The sequence below is a fragment of the Trichosurus vulpecula genome, chromosome 1, assembly GCF_011100635.1.
Source record: "Trichosurus vulpecula isolate mTriVul1 chromosome 1, mTriVul1.pri, whole genome shotgun sequence".
Lineage (NCBI taxonomy): Eukaryota > Metazoa > Chordata > Mammalia > Diprotodontia > Phalangeridae > Trichosurus > Trichosurus vulpecula.
Window position 1 is genome coordinate 373,418,570 of NC_050573.1, and position 22,190 is coordinate 373,440,759.

The following is a 22,190-nucleotide window of genomic DNA, read 5'->3' on the forward strand; positions in this document are numbered from 1 at the left end:
AGAACCAAAAAAAAAAAAAACCCCAAAAACAAAAACAAAAGAGAAGCAGAAAAGGCGAGCATATAGTGTGCCTCAGTCTGTATTCAAACTTCGCAGTTCTTTGTCTCGATGAAGATAGCATTCTCCATCATGAGTCCCCTGGAGTTGTCCTTGTCCCTTAGGTTGCTGAGAAAAGCGCAGTATGTCAGGGTTGGTCCTCACGGAATCCATATATCTGTGGCTGTGCACAACGTTCTCCTGGCTCTGCTCCACTCACTCAGCATTATGTCGTGTAGGTTTTTCCAGGTTGTTATGAAGTCTGCATCATCCCCATTTCTTATGGCACAATAGTATTCCATCACCTTCATATACCACAGCTTGTTCAGCCATTCCCCAATTGATGGGCATCCCTTTGATTTCCAATTCCTGGCTACCACAAAGAGAGCTGCTATAAATATTCTTGTACATATGGGTCCTTTTCCCGCTTGCGTGATTTCTTTGGGATACAACCGTAGAAGTGGTATTGCTGGGTCAAAGGGTATGAACATTTCTATAGCCCTTTGGGCATAGTTCCAAACTGCCCTCCAAAATGGCTGAATCAGCTCACAACTCAACCAGCAATGTAACAATGTTCCAATTTCCCCACATCCTTTCCAGCATTTATCATTCTCCTGATTTGTTATTTTAGCCAATCTGACAGGAGAGATGTGGTATCTAAGAGTTGTTTTGATTTGCATTTCTCTAATCAGCAGCGATCCAGAGCATTTTTCCATATGCCTGTAGATAGCTTTAATTTCTTCCTCTGAAAACTGCCTGTTCATATCCTTTGACCATTTCTCAATTGGGGAATGGCTTGTATTCCTATATATTTGGCTCAGCTCCCTGTATATTTTAGAGATGAGGCCTTTATCAGAGATACTAGTTGCAAAGATTTTCTCCCAATTTTCTGCTTCCCTCCTAATTCTTGTTGCATTGGCTTTTTTTGTACAAAAACATTTCAATTTGACATAATCAAAATTATCCATTTTGCATTTTGTAATGCTCTCTATCTCTTGTTGGGTCATGAATTCTTTACTTTTCCACAAATCTGATAAGTAAACTATTCCTTGCTTTCCCAAATTACTTAGAGTATCAACTTTTACTCCTAAATCATGAACCCATTTTGACTTTATTTTGGTATATGGTGTAAGATATTGGTCTATGCCTAGTTTTTGCCCTACCATTTTCCAATTTTCCCAACAGTTTTTGTGAAATAGTGAATTATTAGCCCAGAAACTGGCCTCTTTGGGTTTATCAAAGAGTAGATTGCTAAACTTGTTGATTTCACCTACTTGTGTACCTATCCTATTCCACTGATCCACACCCCTGTTTCATAACCAGTACCAGGCAGTTTTGATGACTGCTGCTGTGTAGTACAGTTTAATATCTGGTGTGGCTAAGCCACCATCCCTAGCATGTCTTTTCATTAATATCCTAGATACTCTAGACCTCTTGTTTTTCCAAATGAATTTTCTTATTATTTTGTCCAGCTCAGTAAAAAAAATTTTTGGTAGTTCGATTGGTATGGCACTGAATAGATAGATTAATTTAGGTAGAATTGTCATTTTTATTATATTAGCTCGGCCTAACCATGAGCAACTGATATTTCTCCATTTATTTAGATCTGATTTTATTCGCGTGAAAAGTGTTTCATAGTTTTGTTCATATAGGCCCTGGGTTTGTCTTGGCAAATAGACTCCCAAATATTTTATAGTGCCTTCAGTAACTTTGAATGGAATTTCTCTTTCTATCTCTTGCTGTTGGGCTTTGTCAGTAATGTATAGGAATGCTGAGGATTTATGTGGGTTTATTTTATATCCTGCAACTTTGCTAAAGTTGTTTATTATTTCAAGTAGTTTTTTACTTGATTCTCTAGGATTCTCTAGATAAATCATCATATCATCTGCAAAAAGTGATAATTTAGTTTCTTCTTTTCCTATTCTAATTCCTTCAATTTCTTTTTCTTCTCTTATTGCTACAGCTAATATTTCTAGTACCAAATTGAATAATAGGGGTGATAATGGACATCCTTGTTTCACCCCTGATCTTATTGGGAATGCATCTCGTTTATCCCCATTACAAATAATGCTTGTTGATGGTTTTAGGTAGATGCTATTTATAATTTTGAGGAAGGTTCCACTTATTCCTATGCTTTCTAGTGTTTTTAATAGGAATGGGTGTTGTACTTTGTCAAAGGCTTTTTCTGCGTCTATTGAGATGATCATATGTTTTCTGCTAGTTTTGTTGTTGATATGGTCAATTATGCTAATAGTTTTCCTAATATTGAACCATCCTTGCATTCCTGGAATAAATCCTACCTGGTCATAGTGTATTATTCTTGTAATGAGTTGCTGCAATCTTTTTGCTAATATTTTATTTAAAATTTTTGCATCAATATTCATTAGAGAAATTGGTCTATAATTTTCTTTCTCTGTTTTAACTCTACCTGGTTTGGGTATTAGTACCATATTTGTGTCATAAAAAGAATTTGGTAGGCCTCCTTCTTCACCTATTTTCCCAAATAGTCTACAAAGTATTGGAATTAGTTGTTCTTTAAATGTTTGATAGAATTCACATGTAAAACCATCTGGCCCTGGAGATTTTTTCCTAGGGAGTTCGTTGATGGCCTGCTCAATTTCTTTTTCTGATATGGGGTCATTAAGAAATTTCACTTCCTTCTCTGTTAGTCTGGGCAGTTTATGTTTTTGTAGATATTCATCCATATCTCTAAGGTTGTCAAATTTATGGGCATACAGTTGGGCAAAATAATTCCTAATTATTGTTTTGATTTCCTCTTCATTAGAGGTGACCTCACCCTTTTCATTTTTTATACTGGTAATTTGATTTTTTTCTTTCTTTTTTTTAATCAAATTGGCCAAAGGTTTGTCAATTTTATTGGTTTTTTCATAAAACCAGCTCTTTGTTTTATTTATTAATTCAATATTTTTCTTGGTTTCAATTTTATTAATCTCTCCTTTGATTTTCAGTATTTCTAATTTGGTATTTAATTGGGGGTTTTCAATTTGCTCTTTTTCTAGCTTTTTCAGCTGTATGCCCAGATCATTGATCTCCTCTTTCCCTATTTTATTCATGTAGGCATTTAGAGATATAAAACTTCCCCTAAGAACTGCTTTTGCTGCATCCCATAAGTTTTGGTATGTTGTTTCATTATTGTCATTCTCTTGAATGAAATTATTAATTGTTTCTCTGATTTGTTCTTTGGCCCACTCACTCTTTAGAATTAAATTATTTAGTTTCCAATTAGTTTTTAGCTTATTTTTCCATGGTACTTTATTAAAAATGATTCTTATTGCATCATGATCTGAAAAGGATGCATTGACTACTTCTGCTTTTCTGCACTGGATTGTGAGGTTTTTATGCCCTAGTACATGGTCAATTTTTGAGTATGTGCCATGTACTTTTGAGAAGAAAGTATATTCCTTTTTATCCCCATTCAGTTTTCTCCAAAGGTCTATCATATGTGCCTTTTCTAAAATTCTGTTTACCTCCTTAACTTTTTTCTTATTTATTTTGAGGTTAGATTTATCAAGTTCAGAAAGGGGGAGGTTGAGGTCTCCCAATATTATAGTTTTGCTGTCTATTTCTTCCTGTAACTCCCTTAACCTCTCCTCTAAGAATTTGTATGCCTTACCACTTGGTGCATATATGTTAAGCAATGATATTGCTTCATTGTTTATGTGCCTTTTAGCAGGATATAATGTCCTTCCTTATCTCTTTTTATTGAATCTATCTTTACTTTTGCTTTGTCTGAGATTAGGATTGCTACACCTGCTTTTTTTTACTTTAGCTGAGGCACAATATATTTCACTACAGCCTTTTACCTTAACCCTATGAGTATCCCCCTGTTTCAGATGTGTTTCTTGTAAACAGCATATTGTAGGATTATGGTTTTTAATCCATTCTGCTATCTGCTTCTGTTTTGTGAGAATGTTCGTCCCCTGCACGTTCAGGGTTATGATTTCTATCTGTGTCTTTTTCTCCATCCTAATTCCCCCTGTTTATGCTTTTATTTCTCACTTTCCCCTTCTCCTCCTCAATAAAGTTTTGCTTTTGACCGCTGCTTTCCTCAGTTTACCCTCCCTCTTTATTTCCCTCCCTTATCTTACCATTACCCACTTGCTACTTCTCCTCTTCCTTCTGCCCTCCCCCCTCCCTTTTTCCCCCCTTACCCTCCCACTTCCCGTAGGAGAAGTTAGATTTCTAAACTTATCAGAGTATGTTATTCCCTTCTTGAACTAGATCAGATGACAGTAAAGCTCAAATACTGCTCTTCTCCCTCCCTTCTTTCCCTCTACTATAATATGTTTTTTTTTCCACTTACTTTGGTGTAATTTACCCTTTTCTACTACCTCCTTACCAATTCCCTCATAGCCCTCCCTTTATATCTCTTATTTATATTTTATATCTTTGCATCAGTTAATTTATACAGGCATTCACAACCTATGTATATCCCTTTCATATTTCATAATAGTTGTACCATTCACAAGAATGACTTATATATGTATATGTATATACATATATACATATATACATATATATATATATATATATATATACATACATATAAAACATACATAAGATGATATAATCCCACATAAAGATGTAAACAACCTAACCTTATTGGTTAATGAGGTTTGTGAGGTTTTCCCCCCTGGTTACCTTTTTATGTCTCTCTTGAGTTTTGTATTTGGAGATCAAATTTTCCATTGAGTTCTGGCCTTTTCATCAGGAAGGTCTGGAATTCCCTTATTTCATTGAGTGTCCATCGCCTTGCCTGGAAAATTATGCATAGTTTTGCTGGGTAGTTGATCCTTGGTTGTAGTCCCAGCTCCTTTGCCCTTCGGAATATCATATTTCAATTTCTCCTGTCTTTTAATGTGGAAGCTGAGAGATCCTGAGTGATCCTGACTGTAGTTCCACGATATTTGAATTGCTTCTTTTTGGCTGCTTGCAGTATTTTCTCCTTGAGTTTATAGCTCTGAAATTTGGCTATAATATTTCTTGGTGTTTTCAGTTTGGGATCTCTTTCAGGGGGTGATCGGTGAATTCTTTCAATGACTATTTTGCCCTCTGGTTCTAGGACCTCTGGGCAGTTGTCTTTGATAATTTCTTCGAAGATACTGTCAAGGCTCCTTTTTTCATCGTGGATTTCCGGTAGACCAATAACTCTCAAATTGTCTCTCCTGGATCTATTTTCCAGGTCAGTTGTTTTGCCAATCAGATATTTCACATTTTTTTCTATTTTTTCATTCTTTACATTTTGTTTTATTACATCTTGATGCCTCATAGATTCATTAGCTTCCACTTACCTTTTTTAAAAAAAAATTCTTTGGCTCTAAGCTAGTTATATAAATTCACCCTCTAGATTCAAATCAAAATGTTGAAGCACATTATCTTTCCAAAGCAGTGCCAATAAGAGCTTTTCACTACCAGCCTTAAGAAATCATTACGCACTTTTGCTCCTAGAATCCTGGGGGGTAAGAAAGACAAAAATGGAAAAAAAATTTATTGATACTCCCATTCTTTGTTGCCTGTTAACCTTAACTCTTAATTTAAACTATAGCTAAGGAAGTTTTTGATTTTTAAGTCTATAATTTGAAGTAAAATTAAACAATAACCCCCTTGAAGTCTTCTTCATCTGGACCCTTTTCAATTTCTTTTGTCCTTATAATAAAAAATCATTCTCAATATGTCAATCTGAAAGTATTTATTAAATTCTGACAGTAGAGTAACATTAAGGAAAACTCTAAATAGAAGAAGAGAAAACAATGTTTAAAAGCAAACTGAAGAAAAGTAGGAGGCTATCTGAAACAGAAGCAAGCTAGAGAAGAGCATAGTAGATCCTGGGGAAGAACAAAAAGTGGCTAGCCTTGGAGCACTCCCTGAGCGAAAATTCTTGAATGAGCTAAAGGCCTCATATATGGAGGGCATTTTCTAAGTGTGAATTCCAGGGTTTGAATGAGTTTCCAGGTTGAGGAGGTTTCTGGGGCATGAAGTCCTTAGTACAGCCTGGAGAAAGATGAAATATGGAACTTAAAGGTTCTTAAATATTTTTGATGTACTAATTTTGAGTGTCCAATTAGATTGTGATCTCTATAATTTCAGGTACTACATATCTGTATCTATATATGTACACACATACACATATATGGCAATGAACAGGGATTAACCTAATACCTTGCTAAGCAATATGGTGACAGATGCATATATATATATATATATATATATATATATATATATATATATATATATATATGCATATTGCACTTTTGCATTCTGGTGAAGTCTATGTAGCTCTTCTCAAAATATTTTTAAGTATACAAAATAAAATATAGCAAACAAGAAAGCAAACTAATAATTGAAATACAATTATCAGCATAGGTTTTCTTCAACTGGTGATGTTAATAGACAGTAGTACCCAATAAAGTTAACAATAGAAGTGAAAAAAATTGAGGGAAAGTGATTCAGAAATGAAATGTATTATAAAATATGTTTGATGTCTGAGAAAGTTTCCATGGTCTAGATAAGTGCCCAATAATGATTCATCTAATCAAAATAAAGATAATTAGCTCTGATTAGAATTTAGAATGATCTTTCATGGGCCTTATTTGAATGTTTACATATCTTAATAATAGGTGATTGAAATGATTTTAGGACAGGATACTCAGTCTTTTTTTCCTTTTTACTGACACATATTTTATTATATTATAAACTGTTAGTTGTCTTCTGGTTTTCTGATCACTTATATGCTGCTCAACATGCAAATAGTATTGTGCTGGATTGTGCTTGCACAAGTTGGTGGAAATATCCAAATTAGCATTTGAATGCATAAGGGTGAAATTGTACAAATTATTAGGAAAATTTATCTGAAAATGGAAGTTTCAAGGAAAGGATGAAAGTAGGCATAGAAGAAAGAAGGGAGAGGAAACAAAAGGAAAAGGAAGAAGGGAGGAAGGGAAAGGGAGAAGAGAGACATAGGAAAGACAGCTGTCTTTTAGAAAACATTCAAATGGTATGGTTTAGGTACTTATTTAGAAGCAGAGGTATGGGGAAAAGATGGTAGCATATTTTAGAGTGGATCAGGCTGGTTTGTGGTAATGGAAAAGTAAGAGAAGTCCAGGTATCTTAGAAAACAAAGAAAAGGGAATAATATAGAAAAGGGAACTGGTCCTTAGACAGATGAATGATTCCAGGGCCTTATCCTGAGCCAACTTTATTGGGGTGGGGGAATAGAAGAGAAATATTAAATTCAAAAAGGAAGGGGGCAGAGCCAAGATAGGGGCTGGAAAGCAGGGACTTGCATGAACTTCCCCCACCCAGGTCCCTCCTAAAACCTATAAAAATGACTCTGAACAAATTCTAGAGCTGCAGAATCCATGGAATAGCAGAGGGAAGCAGGACTCCAGCCCAGAACAGCCTGGATGGTTGCTGGGTAAGGTCTATCCCATGTAGCTGGGAGCTGAGTGGAGCAGAGCCCAGCATGGGCCGCCCCCAGACCAACCAGACCAGGAGCTAGGTGGAACAGGCCCTAGTGCCCTGAATAAGTGAGCTGTGGCAGTTAACAGACTTCTTAACCCACAAACACCAAAGACAATAGAGAAGGTTATTGGGAAAAGCTGCTGGGGACAGAATGAAAAGAGCTTGAGGTTCACCCACTGCCCCAGGGGCAGTGGAGTTGGTGCAGCTACAGAACTACAGCTGCAGTTGCTTCCGGCCCCAGGTCCACCTGGTGGGAAGAATTAAGTGGCAGACAAGAGCGGGAGTGCAAAACCTGTTTAAGATCTGAATTGCAGTCTGGGTTGGTGGTTCTTGGGGGAGGAGAAGCGCTGGTGTGGCAGAGCTTGCTGTGTAGAAATAGCTCTGAAAACAACAGCGTATCCCCTCAAGCTTGGAACAAAGTACTCTCTACTCTACAAGCAGTCATACCATGATGAAAAACTCAAGGGTGAAGTAGTTGGCTGGGAACATGGCCAGGCAGCAAAAATGGACTCAGATTAAGAGACTCAGACTTTGGAATCTTTCTTTGGTGACAAAGAAGACCAAAACATATAGCCAGAATGAGTCAACAAAGTCAAACAGCCTACATCAAAAGCCTCCAGGACAAATATGAACTGGCCTCAGGCCATGGAAGAGCTCAAAAAGGATTTGGAAAAGCAGATTAGAGAAGTAGAGGACAAATTGGGAAGAGAAATTAGAATGATGTGAGAAAACCATGAAAAACAAGTCAATGACTTGCTAAAGGAGACCCAAAAAATACTGAAGAAAACAACACCTTAAAAATAGACTAACTCAAATGGCAAAAGAGCTCCAAAAAGGCCATGAGGTGAAAAATGCCTTGAAAGGCAGAATTATCCAAATGGAAAAAGAGGTCCAAAAGGTCACTGAAGAAAATATTACCTTAAAAATTAGACTGCAGCAAGTGGAAGCTAGTGGCTTAATGAGAAATCAAAATATTATAAATTCAAAAAGGAAGAATGATTGAAGTTATTGTGATCTTCATCATAACTCTGATTCCTTGGTACTACTTCCCTCTCAAGAAAGATGATCTGTCTCTGCCCCTAACTTTCATCTCTGCAGTCCTCACTGTCCATGAAAAGCATCACTAATGATATGGAATTTAGGAAATTTCTGATCCTGCTTTAAAAGTAGAATATTAGATTGAAATGTCCCATTTCTCAGCATAGAGTTTCAAGGATGGAATATGTACCTCAATGCCCCAAATTATAACTCTAAATAGATTTTCCAGAGAAACCTCATTATATATAGTATTTAGTTCTTTGTTTCAGGTATATTATATATTGTGTCTCACTGGGCACTGTTCTCTTCAAGATTTACACCAAATCAACATCTATATAGCTAATACCCTATTTTTTTTTTTACCTTTCCCAGAGAGCATTTACCTTTCAGCAGTTCCCTCTAATTTCTTAACCTCATGAAATTATTAATGAAGGATGTTTTTAACATCTGTAGTAGGAAAATGATGGATTTTTGAAAGCTAAGTTGGCAGAGTAATCACTGTAGATCTCCCATATTCACCTCCAAACAAACATAAAATAATACCCCAAACAAATACTGGAACAGTAGAAGCAGCAAAAATATGAGGTGAAAAAATCTTCAAGCCCAAGACACTTGGAAGATAATCAGGAAAGGTCTGTCTTACTACTGTAAAAGAGGAGCACAATACAAGTCAGGAAGTGTCCCATCAAGCCAGCAGGAAGAACGACCTCAGCAAACTAGTGGAAAATCCTGAACCTTAGCATGGTAGAGCAGGCAAATGTCAGCACAAGGACTCCACCCATGCCTTAGCATAGCCAGGGGAGAATCCCCACATGCTTTAAAGTAGCCCTGTGCAAATAGGCAATGTCCAGTGGCGACATCTTGTTTTTCTGTGAAGTCCTGCGGGAAATGCAGAAACACCCATTGGCCTCAGCACATGCTAAACACCACCACTAGAATGCTGGCTTAGCACCACTGTGTTGGTAACCGAACATGGGCTCCTTAGCACTTAGTCAACAAGTGCCCTTGAATAGTTTGGCTTTTTCCCCTGAACTAATTGAATGCTGTTTGTATGTTGGATTGGAGTAAACTTGTCGGCCCCTTCACCTTTCTTCCCTTGCTTAAGCTGATCGAAAGAACCTGTACTCTCCCGGTCAACCCTTTCACCTTGCTTAAGCAGATTGAAAGAACCTGTGCTTTCCCTGGCATACCTTACACCCCTGCAGAAGCTGGATGGTTAAAAACAGCTTTCGTTGGAGCCAGAGGCTGCTACAGCTACAGCCACAGCCGAAGCTGAAGCAGGAGCTGCCGGTAGCAGAGCTGACCTACGGGAGGAAGCTGAACAAGGACTTGAGGCCAGTGGGTAATCTTTTTACCATAGAGGGGAAGCATGTATATGATTTTGCTTTACACCATCATGGTTCTCTGTGGCCTCCTGGTTACTCCTGTGAGGCGGACTTATTGGGCTTGGAGCTTTTGATCAATATATCAAAATGGGGATGCTGGTTCATGGGTTGGTTACTGTGGAGCCTAAATATATGCTTTAATTCTTCTGCCTCCTACTTTGAGAGTTTCTTATATCCAGCGGTTCCAAACCTTTCAGACATATATGTGATCCTCTTTGAAATTATAAACTCTGCCCTCCTAATACACCACATGAGCTGACAGACCTCCTGAAACCTCCAGCAACACCAGCCACTCACCAATCCACCCCCTGAGTATAGCACCAGACATGAGGTCTGGTCTTGCCCTCTGGGGGCCTCAGGGCAACATCAGTGCAGCAGCAAGTAAATAGACAGCATCTGCTGCCTCTGCCAGAAGACACCTGAGACACTGTCCTTCCATCTCAGGAGCAGAGCTAAACTTTAAATAAAGGGAAAAGGCAAAAAAAAAAATGATGAGCAAAAATAAATGACAAAAAAGAGTCTCCCCATAGAAATTTATTATAGTGACAGGGAAGAAAAAGAAACTCAGAAGAAGACAAAAATGTCAAAACACCTAAGGGAAAAGTCAAAAACAAAAATGGAAAGTGGTTTTAAGCCCATGGAAGAGCTCTAAACGGAGCTTAAAATCATATGAGAGGTAGAAGAAAAAAATGGGAAAAGAAATGTATGTGATGGAAGAGAATTATGAAAAAAGAAGAGTCAACATCTTGGAAATAGAAAACAGTAGAAAAAAATAGAATTGGCCAAATGGAAAACGAGATGCGAAAATCCACCAAAAAAAGCAACTCCTTAAAAAGTATAATTGGACAAATGGCTAAGAAAGTGCAAAACTAACTGAGGAAAACAACTCCTTAAAAGTTAGAATTGGTTAAGTGGAAGCTAATGACTCTATGAGGTCTTAAGAGTCAATCAAATTCAAAGGAATGGAAAAATATAAGAAAATATAAAATATCTCATTGGAAAAACAACTGACTTAGAAAATAGCTTCAGAAGAAACAATGGTAGAATCACTGCACTCCCTGAAAACCATAATCAAAAGGAGAACCTGGACAATATCTTTTAAGTAATTATCAAAGAAAACTGCCCTGATATCCTGGAATCAGAGTGTAAAATAGGCATTGAAAGAATCCACAGATCACCTCAGGAAAGAGATCATAAAATAAAAACTCCAAGGAACATTATAGCTAAATTTTACAACTATCAGGCCAAGTCAAAAATACGGCAAGTGGCCAGAAATAATTCAAATACTGGAGAGCCACAATCAGGATTACACAAGACTTAGCAGGTGCAACATTAAAGGATTGGAGGAGATAGAGCATGATGTTCCAGAAGGCAAAGAAGCTAGGACTACAACCATGAAACACATACCCAGTGAAATTAAGCACAATATGGGGAATAATGGTCATTCAGTGAAGCAGAAGAAATTCAGGCTTTCATACGGAAAAGCCCAAAATTGAACAAAAAAATTGATCTCCAATATCAAGACCCCAGATAAGCCTAAAAAATTACAAAGGGAAAATAAAACAAAAGGGGAGTCACTGGAACTGATCTGTATATATCCCTGCATGGGACAATGATACTTGTAATTCTAAAAAAAAAAAAAAACTGTACTACTAATAGTACAGTGAGAAAGAATATACATACAGGGTATGGGTATAAAGTGAATTTGAGGAGATGACATAAAAATTAACAAAGGGATGAGAAAGAAGAGCACACTGTATGCAGAAGAAAGGGAGAAGTAAAATGAGACTAATTTTTTCACACGAAGAGTTGAGAAAAGCCTATTACAGTGTATGGAAAGATGGGACGTTGGGCAATGGGCATTGCTTGAACCTTACTCTCATCAGCATTGTCTCAAAGAGGGAATAATATACACAATCAGTTGAATATAGAAATCTATCTTTCCTGACAGGAAAGAAGGAGATTAAGTAAAGTGGGGAGGGGGCATGACAGAAGAGAGGGTAGACAGAGAAAGGAGGTAGACAGAAGGAAAACACTGGGAGGAGGGAAAAAGGTGAAAGGAGAGAAAGAATAAACAGAAGGAAAACTAGAATGGAAGGAAGTACACAGTTAGTAATCATAACTGTGAAAGTGAATGTTATGAACTCTCCCATAAAACAGAAGCACATACTAGAGTGGACCAAAAACCAGAATCCTATAATATGTTATTTACAAGAAACATACTTGAAGCAGAGAGACACACAGAGTAGAGGTAAGGGATTAGAGAAGAATCTATTATGCTTAAGCTGAAGTTAAAAAAAAAAAAACAGACATAGCAATCCCGATCTCGAGCAAAGCAAAAGGAAAAATTGACCTAGTTAAAAGAGATAAGGAAAGAAACACATCTTGCTAAAAAGGTACCACAGACAATGAAGTAATATCAATATTAAACTAAACATATATGCACCAAGTGGTATAGCATTCAAATTTGTAAAGGAGAAGTTAAATGAGTTATAGGAAGATATATACAGCAAAACCATACTAGCGGGGGATCTCAACTACCCCTTTTCAGAACTGGATAAATCCAACCAAAAAATAAGAAAGAAATTGAGGAAGTGCAAAATGGTACATGATTTAGACATGAAAGGTCACACCATAAGCACATTAGAAGAGCAAGGAATAGTCCACCTGTCAGATTTATGGAGAAGGAAAGAATTCATAGCCAAACAAGAGATAGAGAACTTTTTTTTTTTAATTAAAAAATAAAAAAGAACTTTTGCACAAACAAAATCAATGCAACCAAGATTAGAAGGAAAGTAGAAAGCTGGGAAACAATCTTCACACTAAGTGTCATTGAAAAAGGCTTCATTTGTTAAATATATAGAGAATTGGGTTGAATTTATAAGTATAAGCTATTCCCCAATTGATAAATAGTCAAATGATATGAATAGGCAGTTTTTTGGATAAAGAAATCAAAGGTATCTGTAGTCACATGGAGAAGTGCTCTAAATCACTTTTGTTTAGAGAAATGCAAATTAAAACAACTCTGAGGTACTACCTCACACACATCAGATTGGCTAATATGATAAAAAAGGAAATGATAAATATTGGAAAGAATGTGGGAAAATTGGGACACTAATGCACTGTTGGTTGAATTGTGCACCGATCCAACCATTCTGGAAAAGAATTTGGAACTATGCCCAACGGGTAATCAAACTGTGCATACCCTTTGATCCAGCAATATCACTACTAGGTCTGTATTCCAAAGAGATCATTAAAAAGTGAAAAGGACCTAAATGCGCAAAAATATTTATAGCAGCTCTTTTCATGTTGGCAAAACATTGAAATTGAGGGGATGTCGATTATTTGGGGAATGACTGAACAAACTATTGTATATGAGTATAGTAGGATAGTATTGTGTAATAAGAAATGATAAAACGGCAAATTTTAGGAAAATCTGGAAAGGCTTGTATGAACTGCAGTGTGAAATGAGTACAACCTAAGAAAACATTTTGCACAGTATCAGCAACATTGTGTGATGATCAACTATAAATGAATCAGCTCTTCTCAGCAACATGATGATCCAAGACAAATAAAAAGAACTCATGAAAGAAAATGCTACTATATCCAGATAAAGAACTGGTGGACTCTGAATGCAGATTGAAGCATACTTTTTCACTTACTTTATTCTTTCTCTGTGTTTTTTTCTGTTTTGATCCATTTCTTCTTTCACAACTGTGACTAATATGGAAATGTGTTTTACATGAGAGCACTTGTGTAATGTATATCAAATTTCCTACCATTTTAGGAAGAGGGGAGAGAAGGAGGGAGAAAAAATTGGAGCTCAAAATCTTGTAAAACAAATGCTAAAAATTATCTTGGCATGTAATTGGGAAAAAATAAAATACTATTAAAATCTGTAAGAGGATTAGTATTTTGAACATAAAGGCCAAATCTGATCTTATTTACAGCTACCAGAATTCCAGAAATTTAGAGCTGAAGGACTCCTTATATGGTGATCCCCAAAATGTTAAAATAAAAAAAAATGAATTAGTTAATGGTCTCTCATCCATTGAATGAGGGTGAGCTCGTCTAGATGCCTTCTGATCAAACTACTTCTTCTTAGTCTGCTTTGCTGGGTCATATGCTCTAACTGTGGTTGTACACTAAGGTTTAGTTCTGGGCCCTCTTCTCTCAATATATGCTATGTCTTGACTTAATCATCAATGTCTATCTGCGTATCTATCTATCTATCTATCTATCCATCTATCTACCTATTTATCTAATAATAAGGAGTGGGGAACCTGCCACCTCGAGGTCACACTTTGGCCTTGTAGGGCCTCAAGTGCAGTCCTTTTACTTAATCCAAATGTCACAGAACTCAGTCAAAAGGCCCCATCGAAGGACCGAAAAGGCCACAGATTTCCCACCCCTATTGGTCTTGCCCTTTTTATTGAGCTCCAATCAATTGTTTTGGGTTATCAGAAATTTTGAATTAGATGCCCTCTATGCATCTTAAACATATTCAAACAAAATTTATTATTTTTCCCCAAACCCTTCTCTTGTTCAGACTTCCCAGCTTCAGCACCATCAAGCATAACCCTTCAATTCTCATTATTATCTTCACCTCCTTGCTCTTCCTTTGCCAACATAACCAATAAATTAAAAATATTGTATTTTCTTTCTCCACAACATTTCTCAGGTATAGGCCATTCTCTCAACTCACATATTCACCTTCTTAATTGAGTCTCATTTCTTCTGTATTGGACAACTGATTTAAATTCCTAATTGGGCTTCTTACTTCATATCTACTCATGCTTCAGTTTCCATATAGCTGCCAACATGATTTTTCCAAAAGTACAAGTCTCACCATGTCATTCCCCTACTTAACAAAAAACTCAGAATCATCCTTGACTCTTCATTGTCTTGCTCCCAACAATGTATCTAGTGTCAAGCTCTACAACATCTCACAAATTAGTCCCTTTTCTATACGCAAATGATCACAGCCCCAGTTTAGGCGACCATCTTTTTGCCAGGATGATTAGAATAACCTCAGAATTAGACATGTAGCTTCCCATACTTTTTTCTCTCTCCTCCTTTCTCTAGACAATTGCCTGCTCAGATGTCACCATGCCATTTTTCTTCTCAAGAAACTTTTGTGACTCTCTACTATTTATGGGATAAAATATAAAATCCTTAGCTTAGCACTTAAAAATCATTGCAATCTGGATCCAGTCCCTCTTTCAGACTTATTTCAAATTATACTGCTTCACACAATTTCTCTTCCATCCAAATTGGCCTACTTGTTATTCCTCATTCTTGCCACTTTATCTCCTGCTTCTGTTTCTTTACTTAGACAAAAATGCATTATCTCCTTTGGCCTTAGCTCTTAGAATCCTGGCTTCCTTCAAGGTACAGCTCATGCTCTGAATCCTATAGGATGCTTTTTTTGATTATCCTAGTTAGTGCTCAATTACATATGTATATACATATATATACACATATATACATATATATACATACATACACACATATATATACACACATGTATATACACATATACATACATCTGTATCTATGTATACATACACATTCATGCATATGTTTGTATACACACAACGCATATTTACACATACGACAGTGCATATTTATTCTATCTACACTATATATTTAATGTATATAATTAGTGTGTATATGCATACATATACATATATACATACACACATATGTATTTAGTATATGTGTATACTCACACTTAAACACACAAGTCTGTTTATTTACTATGCCCCCAAATGTAATGGTAGTTTTTTTAAGTCTGGGAAAGATTATTCATTTGGTTTTATTCTCTTATTCCCACAGGGCCTTGTGCAGTGTTTTGCACGTATTATTAATAAATGCTTCTGTGGTCAAGGATAACTTGGAGAGGGGAAGAAGTTGAGAGAAAGAAGGGAAGGAATAGGTGATAGGTTATTGTCCTTCCTTCACTTGCTAAGGGACACAAATTAAAAGCTAATTTTTACCTTTAGGATCCCAATATAGAGAAGTTATGTTTCAAGGAGTGGTTAAGGAATCAATTCCATCTTTAGTCTTACTGCAAAAAAGTCTTCTGTTATTCAAAATGCACTATCCCATTCTATAATTTTCTGCATGGAATGAAAAGTACTGTGGTTTGGCTAAATAAATGTCACCAAGATTGAAATCTGATGTGTAGTAAATGAAGTGACTATTGGAATTGCTTCTCTCACTATAGAGGTATAGAGTTATTTGGATCTTTCAGAGTTGGATTATTATATGATTGAAGGGCATATTGCAGGCAGACGGCTCTATTTATCCCTTGACTATAACTTCCTTTTTATTTCTTCTAAGGATTTCTCAGGATCAATATCCAAGATATTCTTAATTTGGCCCCCTCATCAGCTCCTAATCAGCTGCTCTTTGCACCCATTTCAGGGTATAGAAAGGTTTTCTAACCTGGTCTCCTATACTAAAGTTCAGGAAATTTTAATATGCCCATCAGTATCAAAATGAATTCTTAACCAAACAAAAAGAGATAAAAATTATGTGACTCACCTGGGCAACTAAGTACTATCAGTATATGTATTATAGGTTATTCATTCTACCTGCTCTTGAATTTTTGTTATTTCTACTCTTTAAAATAGAATCTTTGGGCTTATAGATAGTACATCTGGCCTTATTCCATTAAAAGTATGCATGATTAATATGCTTCTTTGTTGTATGAGCTATGATCTACATTTTCTGCTTTCTGTTCTATATAGGTTTAGCTGTAGTCATCCAAAACTTGAATCATTTCTATGAGCTTTCATTGTATTTTATTTGGTTTATTTTGTGCAATAGTCATTGAGGGCCACACTAAAGTCCAATGGTTCAGAAAGAAAAACATTAGAAAGTGGTGGAAAAGTAAAATACATACCAAATCCTAACTCAGCAGTGTGTGTGTGTGTGTGTGTGTGTGTGTGTGTGTGTGTTTCTCTACATCAGGAAACCTGGTTTGAATGGAAACTGTATTCTTTCTTTAACCTTTCCTATTTCCTATAGAACTGTTGTCCTTTATCTTCCTTAAAATAAAAAAAAATGGATTTTACTAGTTGTTGTCCCAGAATCTTTTTATTTTCCATTAAATATATTTCAGGGTCAATATATTAAAATCTGATAGAAATGTCCTTGTCTTGGTTACTAAAAGCTTTCTAACAGGAACTCCCAAAATGACCTTTTTGCTATGCTGAACTATGACATTTAGATTAAGCTAATGTGATACAGCAATAGTATTCTCAGGGATTTTAATGAATTTTTCCAAATCAGCACAAAACCCTATTATTATTTTCAGGTAGGAGGTCCTTGACGTTAACTCCCAGCACAATATATATGGTCTCCAAATAGATTAGAGTGCAGAATTTCTATCATATACAATGCATAGCAATATTGAAAATTCCATTTATGTAACTTCTGTGTCAAGGAACTCTGATTTTGTCAGCATGAATACTCCCTTCACTGATACAGATTTCATTGCTCAGGAGATGGTCTTTCTCAGTTGTTATAACTGGAAGGAAACAAAAAACAAACAAACAAGCAAATATTATCACCTGATGGCTTATCTTCTGGTGCAGAGCTATTTCAGCCTTATTTAAACTGGCCTTTAGATAACAGGCAGTCTAGCACGGTGGCTGGTGCTCAGAATGTTGACAGTTTTCTAGGAACTGCCAAATCTCCTGTTATAGTGAAAAAGCCTTTGAGAAATCAGCCTCATCTGCTTGCATGGTGGGTTGAGGGTAAGCATAAGGGTGGAGAAAAAGGAGTGAACAAGATAGGCATTTATTTCAATATGATTTATTTAATTTCTAACTAGACTATCCCAGTATCTTTTTGATTCAAATATAATAGCAATATGAAAATACTATTAGCTCCATTTTTGTCAGACGTCGAAATAAGAAAATCTGGATTTTAGTCCAGGCTCCACCATTTAAATTTTTGCACCCTCAGTTACCCCATTTGTAAAATGGAGTGTGGATTAGTGCAAAAAGCACCACATTTGGCATCAGAGTGCCTGGGTTCAAATGCTAGCTTTTTTTTTTTTTTTAGCAATAATTAGGTCATGTATTCTTTTATTTTTTTAACTTTCTTTTTTTATTTTTACTTTACAACACTCGGTTCTACATAATTTTGAGTTTCAAATTTTCTCCAAATTTTCTCCCTCCCCAAGATGGCATAGAATCCCATATATCCTACATGTATAACTTTGCATTGAATTAATTTACACATTAGTCACGGTGTGGAGAAGGATTATGACCAATGGAATGAATCATGAGAAAGAAGAAACAGAACCAAAAAAAAAAAAAAACCAACAACAACACGAAAACAGAAACAAAGAGAGAAAAAAAGGGAAAAAATGGCAAGCATAAAGTCTGCCTCAATCTGAATTTAGACTCCATAGTTCTTTCTCTGGTTGTAGACGGCATTCTCCATCATGAGTCCTTTGGAGTTATCTTTGCACCTTGTGTTGCTGAGAAGAGCAAAATCTGTCAGGGTTAGTCCTCACAAAATCAATATATCTGTGGTTGTGTATAATGTTCTCCTGGCTCTGCTCCGCTCACTCAGCATTTTGTCATGTAGGTTTTCCAGGTTGTTATGAAGTCCCTATCATCCCCATTTCTTACAGCACAATAGTATTCCATTACCTTCATATGCCACAGTTTGTTCAGCAATTCCCCAATTGATGGACATCCTTTTGATTTCCAATTCTTAGCTACCACAAAAGGAGCCACTATAAATATTCTTGTACATATGGGTCCTTTTCCCACTTGTGTGATCTCTTTGGGATACAAGCCTAGAAGTAGTATTGCTGGGTCAAAGGGTATGAACATTTTTATAGCCCTTTGGGGGCATAGTTTCAAATTGCTCTCCAGAATGGCTGGATCAGTTCACAACTCCACCAGCAATGTAACAATGTTCCAATTTACCACATCCTCTCCAGCATTTATCATTTTCCTGTTTTGTCATTTTAGCCAATCTGACAGGAGAGATGTGGTACCTAAGAGTTGTTTTGATTTTCATTTCTCTAATCAGCAGTGATTTCAAGCATTTTTTCATATGCCTATAGATATCTTTTATTTCTTCCTCTGAAAACTGCCTGTGCATATCCTTTGACCATTTCTTGATTGGGGAATGACTTGTATTCCTATATATTTGGCTCACTTCCCTGCATATTTTAGAAATGAGGCCTTTATCAGAGACACAAGTTGTAAAGATTTTCTCCCAATTTTCTGCTTCCCTCCTAATCTTTGTTGCATTGGCTTTTTTTGTACAAAAACATTTCAATTTGACATAATCAAAATTATCCAATTTGCATTTTGTAGTTCTCTCTATCTCTTGTTGGGTCAAGAATTCTTATCTTTTCCATAAATCTGATAGGTAAACTATTCTTTGCTCTCCCAAATTGCTTATATTATCAGCCTTTATTCCTAAATCATGAACCCATTTTGACTTTATTTTGGTATATGGTATAAGATATTTGTCTATGCCCAGTTTCTGCCCTACAATTTCCCAATTTTCCCAGCAGTTTTTGTGAAATACTGAGTTCTTAGCCCAGAACCTGGCTTCTTTGGGTTTATTGAAGAGGAGATTGCTGTAGTCATTGATTTCTCCATCTTGTTTACCTATCCTATTCCACTGATCTACCACTCTGTTTCTTAGCCAGTACCAAGTACTTTTGATTACTGCTGCTCTGTGGTACAGTTTAATATCTGGTATGGCTAGGCCACATTCTCTAGCATTTGTTTTTATTAATACTTTAGATGTTCTAGACCTCTTGTTTTTCCAGATGAATTTTGCTATTATTTTACCCAGCTCTATAAAATAATTTTTGGTAGTTCAATTAGTATGGTACTAAATAGATAGATTAATTTAGGTAAAATTGTCATTTTTATTATATTAGCTTGGCCTAAAGATGAAGAACTGATATTTTTCCATTTATTTAGATCTGAATTTATTCACATGAAAAGTGTTTCGTAATTATGTTCATATAGTCCCTCGGTTTGTCTAGGCAGATAGACTCGCAAATATTTTATAGAGCCTACAGCAACTTTGAATGGAATTTCTCTTTCTATTTCTTGCTGTTGGGCTTTGTTAGCAATGTATAGGAATGCTGAGGATTTATATGGGTTTATTTTATATCCTGCCACTTTACTAAAGTTGTTGATTATTTCAAGAATTTTTTACTTGATTATCTAAGTAAATCATCATATCATCTGCAAAAAGTGATAATTTACTTTCTTATTTGTCTGTTCTAATTCCTTCAATTTCTTTTTCTTCTCTTATTGCTATAGCTAGTGTTTCGAGTACCAAATTGAATAATAGGGGTGATAATGGACATCCTTGTTTCACCCCTGATCTTACTGGAAATGCATCTAGCTTATCCCCATTACACATAATGCTTGTTGATGGTTTTATGTAGATGTTATTTATAATTTCAAGGAAGGCTCCATTTATTCCTATGCTTTCTAGTGTTTTTAATAGGAATGGGTGTTGTATTTTGTCAAAGGCTTTCTCTGCATCTATTGAGATGATCATATGGTTTCTGCTATTTTGTTGTTGATATGGTCAATTATGCTAATAGTTTTCCTAATATTGAACCACCCTTGCATTCCTGGAGTAAATCCTACCTGGTCGTAGTGTATTATTCTCATGATAAGTTGCTGCAATCTTTTTGCTAATATTTTATTTAAAATTTTTGTATCAATATTCATTAGGGAAATTGGTCCATAATTATCTTTCTGTTTTAACGCTACCTGGTTTGGGTATTAGTACCATATTTGTGTCATAAAAAGAATTTGGTAGGACTCCTTCACCTACTTTCCCAAATAGTCTACAAAGTATATTAATTAATTGTTCTTTAAATGTTTGATAGAATTCACATGTGAAACCATCTGACCCTGGAGATTTTTCCCTAGGAAGTTCATTGAAGGCTTGCTCAATTTCTTTTTTTTTTGAGATGGGGCTATTTAGAAATTTTATTTCCTCTTCTGTTAACCTGGGCAATTTATGGTTTTGTAGATATTCATCCACATCTCTAAGGTTGTCAAATTTATGGGCATACAATTGGGCAAAATAATTCCTAATTATTGTTTTGATTTCTTCTTCATTAGAGGTGAAATAACCCTTTTCATTTTTGACACTGGTAATTTGATTTTCTTCTTTCTTCTTTTTTAATCAAATTGACCAAAGGTTTATCAATTTTATTAGTTTTTTCATAAAACCAGCTCTTTGTTTTGTTTATAAATTCAATAGTTTTCTTGGTTTCAATTTTATTAATCTCTCCTTTGATTTTCAGTATTTCTAATTTGGTATTTAATTGGAGATTTTCAATTTGTTCTTTTTCTAGCTTTTTCAGTAGTATGTCCAATCCATTGATCTACTTTTTCCCTATTTTATTCATGTAAGCATTTGGAGATATAAAGCTTCCCCTAAGAATTGGTTTTACTGCATCCCATGCGTTTTGGCATGTTGCTTCATTATTGTCATCCTCTTGAATGAAGTTATTAATTGTTTCTCTGATTTGTTCTTTGGCCCACTTATTCTTTAGAATTAGATTATTTAGTTTCTGATTAATTTTTAGCTTATTTTTCCATGGTTATTTATTGCAAATGATTTTCATTGCATCGGGATCTGAAAAGTATGCTTTCACTACTTCTGCCTTTCTGCACTGGGTTGTGAGGTTTTAAGGCCTAGCACATGGTCAGTTTTTGAGTATGCGCCATGTACTGCTGAGAAGAAAGTATATTCCTTTTTATCCCCATTGAGTTTTCTGCACAGGTCTATCATATCCACCTTTTCTAAAATTCTGTTCACCTCCTTAACTTCTTTATTATTTATTTTGAGGTTGGATATATCAAGTTCAGAGAGGGGGAGATTGAGGTCTCCCAATATTACAGTTTTGCTGTCTATTTCTTCTTGTAACTCCCTTAACCTTTCCTCCAAGAATTTCCATGCTGTACCACTTGGTACATATATGTTAAACAGTGATATTACTTCATTTTTATGGTGCACTTTAGAAAGATGTAGTGTCCTTCCTTATCTCTTTTAATTAAATCTATCTTTACTTTTGCTTTGTCTGAGATTAGGATTGCTACACTTGCTTTTTGTACTTTAGCTGAGGTGCAATATATTTTACTCCAGTCTTTTACCTTTACCCTGTGTGTATCCCCCTGTTTGAAATGTGTTTCTTATAAACAGCATATTGTAGGATTGTGGTTTTTA